Source organism: Cygnus olor, chromosome 12 (genome assembly GCF_009769625.2).
Source record: "Cygnus olor isolate bCygOlo1 chromosome 12, bCygOlo1.pri.v2, whole genome shotgun sequence".
In the NCBI taxonomy this organism is placed as follows: Eukaryota; Metazoa; Chordata; class Aves; order Anseriformes; family Anatidae; genus Cygnus; species Cygnus olor.
Genome location: NC_049180.1, coordinates 7,330,096 through 7,346,397, shown reverse-complemented (window position 1 = coordinate 7,346,397; position 16,302 = coordinate 7,330,096). Strand labels below are relative to the sequence as shown.

Below are 16,302 nucleotides of genomic sequence, written 5' to 3'. Positions count from 1 at the left end.
GGGTCTTACTCTGACAGAGGGATGTTAACAATATACTTCTGCTTTTTTTTTTTTTTTTTTAATATGCTTCAGTTATAGCCATTTCTGAATAATCTCCTAATTAGTGAGGAGGCCTTGGTTTAGAGTCATGGACTGCAGAAATAGACCTGAGGTTTCTTTTCCTAGCTTCACGCTATAGCATTTTGGACATGACGGCATGGACAAAGCCTTGCCAGATTTTCAAGCCTCATTTCCTCTCTGACTGATATTATTGGCCTCCTCGCTGACTACGGCGAAGCACCTCACTACTGCGTGCCTCCGTTCCCACACATACAAGATGGACTGGGACTGACAATAAAGCATTTTGACATCTTAAGAAAAGCACTAGAGAAGCTCATTACCAAGTATTTTGTACAATGTCTGGAACCACTGCCTTTGCAACCTCTGTCAAGGCTTCTGGGTGTTGATACAGATACAAATACCATACTGGTTAGTCATTTTTAAATGGTAGTCCTTAACAACTCAGACATTTAGAAAAAGCACAAATTCAGGCAATACAGTGGGGAGAAAAAAAGAAAAAGAAAAAAAAAGCAAAACCCATTGAGAAGGCAGAAAGGGTCAAGCACAGTGCTGCTCTTCTCCTAAGAAATAATATTCAGAACTTTTATGTGGAGACTTGACCACTCAAGCAGCTAATTGACAGTGGGATGTCTTGCTGTACACATCTTCTGAGGTGCTTTAATTATGCAATGACACCTTGTTGTCACACACATATTATAAATAATGCTTAACACTGATGTTTGAAGAAAGTGCTATTGGGAATTTTTTTTCGCATTATGATTCCCCACTGAGGAGAATTCCATGTTATAAACAAGCCAGCACTTCAGCATAGGGTTTTGTTGCTGTTGGGTTTTCCCCTCCTCAAATTATTATTTTTTAAAAAGCTTCTGGCTCTATTCCTGACTGTTGTTACAAAATTGAGTACTTCAGCAAATTGCTTGGTTGACAAAAGGGAAAAAAATGTTGCTTCCAAACAAACAATTATGACGACTTTAAAGCATAACATAAAATGTCTCATTGATTTTGTCCCAGAGGACTGGTGTAAAGAATGAATAACCAAAGATGCAACGAAGCATGTAATATTAGTGCATGCAACATTACTTGTGCAGTATTGTTTTTAATCCATTTGTTCACCTTTGCCCTCTGTGATCATCTACTATCAATAGGGGAAACACATGCAAGTAATATAAATATTTGATCGCCTCTAAGAAAATAATTTTCTTCCTATTCAAAGATGAACTGGCTGAGTACTGGCAGGGAAAGGTACTATTCATTTTCTATGGTCTGAATGAGGCATTTTTTCTATATTACAATTAATAATTTCAACTTTCAGTGCTTGAATTTCTGGCCACTAGAAGCTGGCATTTGTTTTCTTTTGGAAAATACATTTTACATCTGAACTCTGATTACACTGTAGAACTAGTACCAAGCAGCACTTTTTCCATTCCTGCTCTCTATATCCGTAATTATAAGTGCACTCTGAAAGGGCACCGTGCAAAAAGTTACTGACAAAACTTCACTCACGTGCATTTTGTTCACACAACCCACAGTTCAAGATGGAGGACATTAGAGTGTTAAAGCCAGAAAAGGAAGCAGTAAATGATCAATGGTAGCAAATGTTCTGCAGTCATTTCTTCAAACACAAGTGATGCAGTATTTTGTCCCTAGGCTGAAATAGATTCAATTCCCTATTAGGCTAGAAAAAAACTCAGTACAGCTGTTCTGCTACCTTTGGATATGGCTCTTCTCTAATAGATCATCTCATCTTCAGCCAAGGTATTTGCTTCTGTGAGGGAGAATCTCTGACTTGTAAGCTTCCATTCAGCAGAGCAAATTTAAATTGATAAAAAAATGACATTAATCAGATGGTAAAAAATAGTTGAAAACAATCAAACAGTGGCTGTCAGTCCAAAGTTTGATTCCTAATAGACACAAAACTGAAATTCTGTTAATCATATCCATCTCTCTAGATATGCCTGAAATCAGTTTCCATCACTGAAGTGGAACAGATTATTTATTGTCATGAGTTTCTCAGCATCTTTTCAGTGCTCAAACAATTCTACACATCTTTCCACTTAGCTTCACTGGTTTGGGTTATCATACCTCTGTGAGCCAAACCTCAGTCTTAGATGTAGTAATCAGATCCTTGTTTTTTACTAGAAGGATTCTGTTGAGAAACTGCAGGTACCCCTTTGCTACAAAGATCCAGCCATACTGTGCTATGACCTCTTCTAGACACAGTCAGAAATATTTTTGTATGACACTACATAAGAAAGCGATACAGCCAAGATCATTGTGATAGGAAATCCACTATCTATGTGGTTTTGTTGCCTAAATACTTCAAAATATTTCAGCCTTGTTTTTATGTTCCTGGACTCCTAGTTGTTCTAAATAACTGCATTAACAGTACAGAGAAAATAACCGTTTCCTGTGGGAGTGGCTTGATGATTTTGTTTTCAGAGTAGTAGACTGACGGAAGATGTATCTATTCAGCTCTGCTGGGAAGTGGTACCCAGTAGTAAACAAAATTAGCCCACACCATGTTATTTTACCTATACCTTCCATACCTTGCTTTCAGGTTAGCATACAGTCAGAGAGGATTCAAAGGAGAAAGTAGAGTTTCATCACATTTTTCTTCCTGGGCTGATTACTCCTCCAATACTTCCAGGTCCTGTTCTATGACAGTTTAGACCACAACACTAACTGACCATGCTCAAATCTATATTTCCTTACCCCTGCAGGTTTGCTTTATCATCTATAATGGATGAGAACAAAAAGGAAATCATAAATAAAATTGTATAGCTAGGGAACATGCAGGACTGAAATAATAAGTATTTGTAAAAAATGTGATAAGTCAAACGTATAAATGGAGGGAATTAAATACCATGGTATATTTGCACAAAGCAATGTTTAAAGCAGAAACTGGAATAAATATAAAAATAGATAAGTAGTAATCCTCTCCCTACTTAACAAGGCCATTAGTAACAATTTTCAACGACAAACTGCAAAATATCTTTTAAAATGGGGCATTATGTTAAGGAATTGAAAAGACTGATCCAAGGAAAACAATGAACTGAGCCTAGTTTTGCCTCCAATTCTGTATCCTATGTACAACCGTTACTACTGGCAGTCAACCTATACTATCAGTCACATACAATGAGACATAATGACATTATCTGTTTACATTGGTCTTGTTCTTATAGTGATTTATTTATTTTTATTTTTTTCCTAAAATTCACTGTGGAGCAGCATAGAGCATTTGGCTGTTGGCTTTTTTTTTTTTTTTTTTTAAAGAGTATAGCAGAAAAGGATTTAGAAATAGAAAGAAAATATTCTATTCATTTTGGTCCTTTGAAATTAAGCCACTTGCACTTTATAAAGAAGCTATTGGAGGTGACAAACCTGACATTTTTTTGCCTTGTATAATGCTGCAAAGATAACTGCTTTACAAAGACAATCATTCTTAAGAGTGCAAGCATTATTAGGTTTTCTCTGCTGATCTTCAAGGTGTAAGTGACAGGTAACTTAAATGCCCTGCCAACTGCAAAATTTCTTTGCAAAACATCTCAAAAAATATGATTATCTGTTTTACATAAGACTTCACAATTCATATTATATCTAATCCTTTAACATGTATTCTTCTGTTTTCTCTTTACCTGCAGGATTTCTTGTGAGCAGTGCACGTGGCTTTAAGTATTAGAAAAGTAAATGGTGCCTTGAAGAGCAGAATTAAATTCAGAAGCATCCTGCACTGATAGAAAAATTACCTCTACAATATATTCCTGCAGGCAGTTGTTCTATTAATTCCTGGAAACAGACAAATATCGATCTAATCCCAAAAGTAACAACTGTCAGTATAGCAAGTTCTCTGTGACCCATATTGTGTCTCTAACTCTGACAAGACAGACGAAGAGCTCTCCAGCTGGGAACAGAATTATGCCACCATTTTCAGACATTCTCTTTGATTTTTTTTTTTCCTGTCAGCCTAGTTGATCAGTAGGCGATGTATTAATATAAGCCACCCAGCTGAAACAGGTTCAGAACGTGAAAGCCATGAAGACAAGAGAAAAGAGAGAGAGTTGGGTCAGACCAACTTAGTTTTCTTTTTCTTATAAGAAGGTTCTTCAGGCATAAATGATAAACTTCATGTTCTTTCCTTCCATAATGCTGGTCACACTGACAGGTTTCAGACAACAGCAAAACAAGCATTTATTAAACCACCTCTTTGCCAGTGCAATAATCCAGGATTGGGTGAGAGTGATCAAGCAGAGGTAGGGCAATGAACAGTGAGAACTAGCATGTGGTGCTTGCAGGTTGGCTAAGCACTGTTGAGATCAGCTGCGCAGAGCAAACAAAAGCAGCTTGAGGGTCCTAAGGTGCTGTCACAAGGACATAGTCTGAAAACAAGACTGTTTAATTAGCGAGCTGAGATACTCCAAATCTCTGAGTCAGCCCTTCAGAGCCTCTGAAAGCATATCTGAGTGAGCCTGAAAAGAAAACTCTTACTGGAGGAAGATAAGGAGAAAGGATCTAGCTTCATGCATCAAACAGTTACAAAGGCAGGACTGCAAGTTTGTTCTGCAGCCAGTGGAGGCTCAAGAAGCTATCCCTGAAAGCTCAGATACAACTGTGAAGCAACCTCTGTGCTAACCTAGGCATTTTCAAGCCTGAACTAAACTGCTTATATATGCCTCCTTCCTCCACAGTGTGCCTACAGAACAACAGCACTGACATCCGCTCTTGTATCAGATCTGTGAAGGCTGCCAGTGTTGTTTGAAGTTTACCAGCCAGATGGGAGTTCAAACAAAGTCAAGCACTGAACAGTATCATCTCATTTTGGATGTAAGCACAAGGTGAAATCGAACCTTTCACGTACTAACACTTTTTTATCAAACCAGAAGCCTTGCCTGCGGACTGCAGTACTGATGGGACATTAGGTCAACAGCAGTGGTCACTGGTAAGGGGTCTAATATCTTTTCAGAGAAACTGTTAAATCCAGTATTTCTTATTATTTTCCAGTGCTTCACTCAATGTGAGGTACTGATTTACAAGTAGGTTTAGGACTTGAGGGAGAGAGATCAATAGCTTTTTAGTGAATACTAAGTGCTATTTGTGACAATTCAGAATATAAAACAGCCCCATGCTGTCCAGCTCTCATATCGAAAGAGAGAGGACCAAGACTCATTGACCTGAAGGATGAGAAACCGATGCTGAAATTACTTTTTCATTTTCACCCAGACCTCTGACTTGACAGCAGGATTGGGTGATTATGTACCACTGGACAAAATGCAGAGTACAGAGAGACTGCACTCTGCTGGAGAAGTCACAGTTTAATTTAGGACGGTCATATATGTTCCTAGGATTACCTAGGCAGACTCAGTGAGTATCAGTTAAGATATACACAATCAGACTGAAGCTTCTGGGGAAAAAACTTATTGTCCAGGCAAAAACTTGTTGCTTTTGCATGACACAGCCAGGTTTTGTGCACAGAAAAACTTGAGATGGATCGGATCTACTGTGTGCACATCTATGGACTGTTACAGCCTGGGTGCACAATTGCAGTTTCTAGATAAAAATCAGGTTTTCTGCAGCCATACTGTATGTTTCCATTATGTATTAAATCATTTTGATGCTCTTCTGAAGTACATGGCTTACTATACAAATATATAGCACTGTATAGCAAATGCATGGTAGTCCAACACACTTTGGAAACATAGGACTAACTGAATCAGATCATAGATTTGATCTGTGGATGAGCTGTAGAAATGTTGTACTGAATACCTGCTATTAATAGAGTATTATGAGTAGGTCTGTTTAAAAACATTTTTGTTTGGTTCAAAAGGGCTAAATCTTCTTTACGTATACAGAAGCTCATGTTCCCCAAAGGAACAGAGGAAGGAAGCAAATTTAGGTTTTCACTTCCTGGGCACAGATATTAATTAAAATGAATTAATTTAATTAACAAGAGCCACATCTTCATTAGGAGAATTTGAGCTACATTCCCAAGAAGCTTGCAATTCACTGAAAACATGTTTGGAAAATAAAACATTCAATTGCGATGATAGATATTAAAAAGTGAAAAAAGAGCTTGTTATTAAAAAAAGAGAATTATTAGCCCTTAATCCCATCTGTTTCTTGTGCTCATGGAGTTTAAATTAAACTACTTTATTTCTGTCTACTAATTAGGACTATTTATTACTGACACTTCTCAGATATTTATACAAGAGTTTGAATTACAATAGTTATTTTAATATGGTATAAACACAAATAAAGAATGACTCTTGAGAATCTCTGAAAACACTGAGTAATGTCAAACCCTAATGAAATTGGTGGCAGTCATCATGCTTGGAAGAAACTCTCAGCGAGTTGTAGGATCAGTCTTTGTCAGCTGAATTCTGGTTTCTCATTAAACTGGCTAAGCACAGTGCACCAGGGATAGCTAATCTACAAATCATATCTGGGAGATCAAGTGAAAAGGAAATCTGAAAATTCTTGTAATAATTATGAAGTTTGTTCCAAAAGCAGTAATAGTGAGTGTAGAAATATTTATCCCTGAAACCTAATTAGAAATTAACAATTCAGCTAAAGACTAAGTTGAAGTGAAAAAGATGATCAAATATTTACCTAATTATTATGATGAGTTGTGGGACTAAAAAATTATAGAAAAGTGTTTCTTTATGGCTGTTTTCAAAAACACCTTGTCTGTGTTGAAAAAGCAGAGAGGAAGGCAAATAGTTAAGTGGTATAAATCTCTTAGCAGCACTACAGGTAGGTCCTGTATTGTGGTGCTTCTCATAGTTGTAATATTCAAATTGATGGATTAGAACCTCAAAATTCTCATTTTTATCAGGAACCTTGATGCAGTGAGGTTGATGGAAGCGATATCACCAGATGCAAGTATGCAAACAGGAAAGGTATAACAATCTCAGGCCTTTAAGGTAGTTTTCCCAGCTGTTTCAGAATGCTGATACACAACAAAGGCATATATGGAGGAACACCAAGGGAAGGAAAGAAATAAGATACAGTTTTCAAAGTAGAGAATGAACCCTGAGAAAAACATTAGCTGAACTGAGATACAAAAAGATTTAAAGAACTCACACACACACACAAAAAAAAAAAAAAAAAAAAAAAGGTGTGAAGAAAAATCTTTCAGCTTCTAAAAATAAGTTAAAGAACACTAGATAATGTAGATTAGCAAATGCTAAATATTAGTATTTTTGTCAATACTTGGGTTTGGTAAAAATTCTAGTTCTGTCGATTTGGTCCTTTTCCATACGGGATTTTAAAGAGCCATTTATTATTGGCAGTAAGTCATTAACATCATCCTAATCATTCTCATCTAACTCTAAGGATTTTTTCCTTACTCCAGAGTGATAGTAAGTACCATTCCACCAAATGGAAATACTTTAAAATTTGAAAGGGAAGACTTACAAAATTTCCAGGAAAGACTTATACTACAGCCCCCAAATAACATTTGCATTATTTCTGTCTTAATTATGCTTAATTTAAACAAATATTCCTGTTTCTATAAGCACATGTCTACAACACAACAGATGTCTGAAAATGATGTTTATTAGAAGTACAATTCCAGTTATTAAAATAAACAGTTATTTTCTGTGATGTCCCTCAAAGACAGCTGGAAGCATTTGCCACCAAATCCATTATATCCTCAACAGATTTTTATTTTTTTTTAAATCATTGCTTTTAGCTCAAAGAGAACCACTAATCTGCATGTATTAATCCCAACGTTAAAAAGCATCGATCTGCAATGCAAGCAATACACAGATTGGCAGAAAAAATGCATTTTGGCCAGATAGCAAGTATGGTGAAGCCCTGGAATTATTATTATCCAGCCTTCCTTACCACTTGGGTGGAAATGATTCTTAAATGGCCATGCTGAGTTGACATCAGCATTTCACATAGGCAGGAAAACCCACAGAAAGATAAGGAGTAAGGCAGCTTTGGAACAGAGTGGGTTAGATCACAACCTGATTAGACTCTCAGAGCAATCTCAAGGAAAATTTAGATCTGAAAGTTGACTTCATAAGAACCCTTTCAGGAGGTAAAACACCATGCACATAACAAAGTAGGTACTATTTTCACATTTTGCACATAAGTACTTTATATACATCTACCTTACTTACCTTGTGCTGAGAGTGGTATTTCAGACATACTCCAGGCCTTTGAGACATAAGGCTGCGGCAATCTTTAGAACAGCTGTCATGAAACACTTACCAAAACAAGTGTCCTAAGACAAAACTTCTTTATGTATTGTTTCAAACAGTAACATCAGATGTGCCCTTATTGAGGCATGCAGGGCTTTATATGGAACTGGTATCTTCTGCTGAAAAGCATTAACCAGGTGCTCCGTTAGCAAAGTAGGAAGGTAAAAGCATGAACTTTTAGGGTAAAACAAAACAAAACAAAACAAAACAAAAAATTATTCCTAACCAAATGCAAGCTTTATCCAAGGACAGACTTACACGAAAGGAATTCTTGTACAGTTTCCACACTGTGCTAACTAGGTTAACTGAAAGGTATGTTAGAATGATTTCAGTGTAACTTAAGTCAACCAAAACTAACAGTATTAGCTCTCAAGCAGTCACTCAAGCATACATGCAAACCAGTCTGTAAACAGTAGATTTTTCTGATTCAAGCAGAAAGCATGTTGCTTTGTAGATGAGACAGTCAAATACAACAGTATATGGGATATACACAGTAAAAAATAGGAAAAAAAAACAAACAGATCAGCTTCGGTAATAGCCTCATAGGCCTTTAAAGAGTTTCTCAGTGTAGTGACAGGTTTTGCTCCCTGAAGGTTGCTGAAGCTCTGATCGTAAGACAAACTTTCCCATCTTGACCCAGAGAACTGATTTGAACCTCGTTTGTGTAAATCATGGAAACAAGGACATGAGTTTCCTGACTGCAGGCTGGCATGGTCTCCATTCTGAATTTCTCCAAAACACTTTTTAACTATAAAATTAAAAATCTCTTCTCTCCTGACATCCTGTTGAACATCTGTTTTCAAGTCTGGACAGAGGCTGTCAAGTCTCAGTTCATTTGCTTTGGGGCTGTTCTTGTCCAGACTCTCCACATAGGATGAATAACCTTCACTCAACTACTTCAGCTACGAAACACATGCCAGAGACACCTTTGATTTCACAGTACATCTGGAAATTTCCATTTTATGGATAAGAGGCCTTGAATTTATAGGATATTTTTTTTGCCTCAGGAAGATCTTGTTCTGCCACGGTTTTGACTATGAGACAAGTCCCATTACCAAGAAGATGGATTTCCCAGCCAGTCACGTAAGAAATGGGACAGCACCCTTGTGAATAACTTGACTGATCTGGTACTTGTCCCATGTCAAAAATGCAAGGAAGGGTGAGTGTGCAGTATACTTGGGAAGCCTGAGCCTGAGAGCACTTTCATCCAGTGCTTTAGATACTTCTAGGCATGTGAGCTGATGTGACAAAGCAGAGGACTGGTTAATTCTGTTTGATATTGACTCATTCTTCCATCACAAGAAAGTGAATACCAGTTTCCTGTTCCCTCCCTATGCAACTCAAAATTTTCTTGTATTGTTTACCATATTTTTGTGTTGGTGTGTTGTTTTTTTTTTTTTTTTTTCCCATGTTGAAAGTACTAATCTATTTCATCTGTCCTTGGACAAAAGAAATTCTGTTCTTTGTCACCCATGTCTGTACTTCTAGTTCTATTTTAGCCTTTCTGAGATGGGTAAGCAGTACCACAAAGTGTATTCAAAATGGAAACATACTTTTTCACCTAATCAGCTGGAGGGTGTATATTTTTCTTGACTGAAAACTTACAGAGGTGGAATAGAAGACAATCTGTCCATTTAATTTAAACACCTTAAGTGGGGTGGATTTTGATCAACGTTTTGAAAACATGTTTCCTAAGCTTTAAGAAAGCTGCTAAGAACCCTTGAACTGCATTATCTTGAGAAAATCGGGCATCTCCACAGGATCAGGCTGTAAAATGTTATCTACACCCAGCTCCAATGACCCTTTTATTGCACTGCCTTTAGATTTAGTAGAAAACAAAATAGAACCCTGGAGGGTTAATATTTTCAAAACCAGCCCTAGTTGAAGACAATCAGTGCAGCTCAGTGCAGCTTTTGATAAAACTGATCAAAGGGCACTTCTTGACAGCTTGGAAACCTGAAATTCTATTACTTGCCCTCTTTTAGTTTTGCTCTTTCTTCTCAGAAGACCACTGTTTGTTTTGCATAGTAGGAAACATTATTCCTCTGTTGTTTGACTTTTGCACAGGGGCCCTCATTTCATTACACCAGAGTAAAACCAGTGTGAGATTAGAAAGAGGTTCTTTGTGCTCTGCTATATTAAAACCTTTTTTTCAATTTATCTTTCTTTTCTTTCTCTCTCTTCTACCTCTTGGCCACAATTTACACATCAGCATCTTCTGCTATTGTCTTTATATTGGCTGAGAATCCCCTTGAAATATTCCTACAGAGTTGCTATTTCTCCTTTCTCCTCTTTCCATTGAAATTGAAAGTGTTTAAGATAATGTAATTGGCATTAAATTTAAAAAGGAAAAAAAAATGAATGGGGTGAATTACTAAGATCCTCTCAAGGATAGTTTGTGTTGAGGCTGCAAGGCCAGTGTAAGAGGGCAAAATCATGATACCTTTTAAATCCTGGTGCTGATCAAGGGATATATAGATCCCCCATTGACAAGTAATTAGGGGCACCTTAAAACTACTTTCCTTTAGACTGAATACAAAAGCTGCAGGGCATACATCTCAGCTCCATACCTTTTCACAGGAGAGGACATCTCATCTGGCCATTTAACCCTTTACAAAGGCTGACTGGAATTTAATCTCTCTTTCATAATCGTTAATTAGTCACCTCTCTCAGCACCTTAACATTTTTCTTTCATACCATTTGGAATCAGGACACTTCGCAGAGAATGGCACACAAATTAAACCAAGCATTTAGTCAGTAACAGTCTGCAGTCAGTTTGAAAAGCCTTTCAGGCACAGTGTCTGCTCTCTTACACTGGTGGAAAACTACAGGAAGTCTAAAGATCTCAGTATCTAACCTTCCTCCTTATTCAAGAATGCTGCGGTTGTAAAACACAATGCAGTCCTCATAATTCCTTTGAACCAAACATTGAGATAACTAGTAGAGAAATGCTTAACTGAGAGACCAGCTAACAGTGATAATTTCTATGCTATCAAATCCTTATATTAGTTATCACCCTCAGTTAAGTTTAGAATTGCTTTTTAAGCTTCTCTATTTAAGCTCATAGCTTTAAAATGCAAGTCCCTGCATTCTCAATTCGTTGCTGCTTATTGAGCATTTGGGACATAAAGAAGCAGCATTGTTTCCTAATTTGACTTTAGAATAGGGAGCAAAAAAAAAAAAAAAATCTTACAATTCACCACAGATGTTCACAGTGGAGACCTCAGCAAGCCATTAAGACCTTTCTGCTCCTTAGTTTCCCCAGTCATATAATGGAGTTGAAAGTCTTACCTTACTTACCTGGGATACTGCGTATAAACCAGCTGGTGTTTGGTAGGGGGTTTCAAGAGGAAGAATATTTTCCAAATGCCAAACATCATAATTCCCTGGGTAACACATCTGTGAAAGCTCTTAAAGTAACACCCTGCCTTTGAACACATTTACAGAGGACTTGAGTGGGTGCATTTCCTATTCAATTGCTGTTTATTTGTTTATTTTTGGCAAGTAGATGTTTCTGCTTACACTCCAAAAGGATGCAAATCACAGTTTCAACAGTGACTTTGGGAAAACCATTAGTGTCAGTGGCAACCCTGAGAAAAATGTCCTCCCTTTCATGGGAAAAGGACAAGTCTTTCTAGGAGGCAGTGTTCTCCACAGGGCCGAGGATTCGGATAACTGTGCAAGGCCTCATTTTCACTTTTCTTAAAAAATGAACCAAAAGAAAAGAAAAAAGTCCTTCAATGTTTTTAAATGATTGATTTTTTCCCATTGGAACTGACATTTTTCATTAAAAATGCTTTTTGGCAGAACTGTATCTTTCAATTGGAAAGCTTTCCACATGAAAAATTTCAGACAACTGTACTGTAACAAATGCAGCAACAGTGTCTGATACAGGACAATTTCATAACTAACAATATAGAGAGCTTGGTTTTCTAACAACAGAGCATTCAATTTTATATAATGCTCATGATTAAGCTGTGTGGCTTCAGTGTGCCCACTCACTGTACACAGTACCCGAAGAAATGACATTCTTAGGAGATAATGAACTTGCTCTTCTGCTGATGTGTCAGGAACAGCCAAAAAAGGCCATTACAAACCAGGGCTAAGCTTGTAGTTGAGTTTAGCCCTAACATTAGACCTTCTGTATATTTGTCGCAGCTGATATATATGATCTAAGGAAGGTGCTCTAGACACAAAAAGGACTTGAATCCAAATGCATGACAGTAGATCCAGGTTCTATCCCTACATGATGGAAAAAAATGCAGTGTAGCAGGACACTGAGCAACTTAACTCCAAGGCTTTTAGGCCTTTTCCACCGATTCCTTCCCAAAAATTCTGTGGAGTCACTGAAGATCTTCCCACTGCCATTGGTGGGTCCTGGATCAGGCTCAGAGTGACATTCCTTTTCAAGGTGGTTGTCATTTCAAGGCAACTAATTTCCAAAATGAATAGATTTAGATGTAATTTCCCTCTTTTCTGCATTGCTCTTAAAATAATCCTATAGACCTGGGTGTTTTTATTTCCTACCAGAATCACAACAATGGACTAGACTCTATTTGCCTTCTACTGTACATGGCATTTGAACAAATTCCATCTAAATTCCTTTCTTGCTTTAATAGTGGCTTTGGCAATTAGATTTATAGGCCATCTATGCTCTGGCATTTAAAGTCCCTTAGTACTAAAAAAACACTACTCCTTAGGAACAAATCTTCCCTCTTTTTTATCATTCAATAATCTTAATGACATAATGCAAAAATGTTTATTCAAAAAGTAACGTTTCATTCTGCAGAAAACAGCGAGAAAGCAATTTCATTATATAAAAGTCAACATACTTTTAATGTTGTTCTTAAAAGCTAGCTGTTTCCTCATTTTTCACATACATCTTCATACATCTTGTAGGCTATATATTATTCTAATTATTGTATCTACTACAAACACTGCATATACATCACATGTATTCACTGATGACTAAGCTTAAGAAACAAGAACTTAAATTTACCTGTTATAATTTTCCAGGAGACTCAAGATATTTTCAATTTATCTTTATGAGCAAGAACAAATAGTTCTTCTTTTTTTTTTTTTTTTTTTTTTGTCCTGCAACATCCTCCCTAACAGTATTTCTGTCCTAACAGCTGTCAATCTTATTCCAAACTCTTTATGTGTAGTGGTCTTTGCTGCTGGTAAAAAAAAAACAAGCCTCCTCCCCAGCTCCCCTAGTGTTGTTGCCCTTTTGCACTAGCCTTTTTCATGCTTGCTCCTTATTGCCCTTCCTTCAACCTCTGTAATTTAGAAGACTATTTCTAAGTGGCAATGCCATTCTAGTGTAATCATTGGTTTAATCCCTTTAAAAGTCTGCGATCTCTTCACTGGATAGGTATTGAACATCTCCTTGAAAAAGTAAGATTTTTAGATCCACTTTCACTCTCTAATCTATAGCTATTAAAGACATTCAATGCTTTTCTTTTAGCCTCATGCTTTTCTCAGACCAGAAACTGATGGAAGTGGACTATTCTATTTTTACTTCTCTCGGGCACTGACTTTTTATGATAATGTCAGCTCTCCTTGCTATATACCATAAGGCTGCACCTGTCACCCTGGTAGAGCTCAATACCTCCTTTTAAGTGTGGTCCAGACTATTAGATTTTTAGCTGATATAAACCAACATAGTTCCATTGAAGATGTGTTCATGAACTGGGGAGGTATCTGCATCACTACTGTCAAAAGGACTTTGGGTGGTCAAGGCTTGGGCAAAAAATACAGTATGTATAGGTGATCTTTTAGGTATTTTAACAATCTGACACTAAAATCTGAATTTCTGAGCTAAAATGCTAAACACTTTCCTGTGTGTCCGTACTCAGCAGAAACTGGGATTCAGAGCCATGAGCAGAGATGTGGGATGTAATTGTTCTGTGCAGCCCCACCTGCACCCAACACACCAGATGCTGCTGCCTGCTAGAGCCAGTCTGCCTGTGAACAGCTCTGCAGGCAGCACTGCCTCCTTCCCTGCCAGCCACTGCATGTACTCTGAAGGCACTGTCCTCCCTCTGTTGCTCCAGCTTGGGCGACACTGCCCACGGTGAGCTCTGCAGAGCTGCACCTAGGAAGTTATTACTGCAGAGCTGCCATCTACATCATCCACAATATAAATCCCAAAGTGAATTTAGGAATATATGCTCAACTCCATCATCTTTCAGTTGCATCCAGTGTGCCATACGTTGTCTCCCAAAAGCTTTTGGGAGAAGCAATAACTGAAGACGGAATGGACTGCTTTGTTGTTTACCTCTGCAAAGAGTCCTCATGATCCTCTTTTGCCAGCTACAGGTTAGATCAATTTCTGGAGTCACATTTTGGTATGATTTAGTGTGCTTGACAATTGAAACACAACCTTTAAAATACATATTTACTCTGAAAATGTAGTCATCGATTATGACCTTCACCCCAGAAAATGAAGCTTGAAAGTAGTTGCAATCAAGGAACCTCAATGTGTAAGATAAGTAAAAAATTTAGTTGTCACAGAAATACTGGAAAAGCACTCAAAAATGCTCGGACATTTGTGACTTCATTACTCACTGAAATATTTGAGACAAATTGTCAGAGACAGAAGTAAATTGTCATTTAAAATACCAAATGGAAACTTCCTGGAATGGCTGTTTAACATATAAAAGATGTTTTGTAACTTCTTGACAGTGTTTAAACATGAATGGTGACAATGAGGCAAGACTTGGCTGAAGACACCCACTGAGAGTCCTTAAAGAGAAGGTACAATGTATTTGAGTTTGTCAGCAGCCACAGGGAATTTTCTCCACCTCTCAGTGCTACCCCACCCATGGCCCCATTGAGGCTTTAGCCCTCCTTGGGGTCTCTCTCTTCAAGCATGCACTCTGCCTCAGTTACACTTGGGAAGCTGGATCCTCAGATGGTGTTTTCAGCCACCTCAAATACCATTTACCTCATTTATATTTAAATAACCAACCAAAGAGATTACTTGTGACAGGAAGTAAGAAAGACTTAGAAAAGGTGTGCTGAGACTGACTTTCAGAGGTCATTTTTGGTTAAGCCATGCTTTTTGGTTGTTTGAACTCACTTTCAGTGAACGTACAGAGTGCATGAGCTTTACTTAATAGTGGTACTAACAAAACATGATAATATAATCAGTTACGATGTTCACATTCCCCCAAAGAAAAACCCAGAACACACATATGATCACAGTACATGCAATGCTAGATAATTTGTTAAATTACCAGTCTAAATGCAGAATTTGTACCGTTTGCTTAATATAATCAGACCCACATTGTCCCATTGTACTGACATTAAATTCTGTTCTATACTGCCAGGCACATTTATTTTAGCATAACATTTGCATAACATGATATTATATCCAGTAAATAAAAGCAGTACCTGACAAGGCAGCACTAATTGGCTTTGCCAGAAAAATTCCTTTGTTGAGAGGGGCCAGTGCAGTTTTCTGCCAGGTTAGTGGGCTGAGATGGCTCACTGAAATGTTAGACAAATACCAGAGTTAGAGCACAACTAATACTTTTAGTAACAGCCACCTAACATATTAGCCCAGTCATTTCACAGAAGTTCTCCAAGTCTGGGAAAAAATGTGTATTTTTTCCCTCAATCTCTCCCATCATTAAATGATTTTGATTGTGTCACTTTAACTGTATTACCCCTCAAGTTTCTTCTCTGTTTAGTATTAGTGAGCACCTAGTGAATCACAGGAACCTAAACCAGGAATCCAAAAGCCCATAAAATCTTGTTTGCCAATATAACCCAATGATGTCTTTGTTTGCTGTTATAAATTCAAAGAGTTTACATAAATTACTTCCAATGTAGATCTTCATGAGACAAAAATGAGGTCAGAAGTAAATAGTTAGTCAATCCTTTACAGATCCAGTTTCAGATATTCACAACAAGCTATTTACAGATATCAAAATACAAAATATGATGGAAAATAGACTGGTACGTCTATGGGGCGCTCATAGATATTTCAAACAAAAAAAGGGTAAAAGTGATTATGCCCAGAGACTTATTT

General features: G+C 37.4%; 1 long non-coding RNA gene across 2 annotated transcripts in view; it reads right to left on the bottom strand.

Moving 5' to 3' along the window:
• LOC121076798 overlaps nt 1–16,302 on the bottom strand; it is a 39,138-nt gene that overhangs the window by 4,477 nt on the left and 18,359 nt on the right. For both annotated transcript variants that reach the window (XR_005823720.1, XR_005823721.1), the window contains 4 exons: nt 15,663–15,758; nt 8,184–8,256; nt 2,607–2,794; nt 1,769–1,853 (listed from right to left, as the gene is read on the bottom strand). This is a non-coding gene — a long non-coding RNA (uncharacterized LOC121076798). The remainder of the gene's footprint in view (nt 1–1,768; nt 1,854–2,606; nt 2,795–8,183; nt 8,257–15,662; nt 15,759–16,302) is intronic.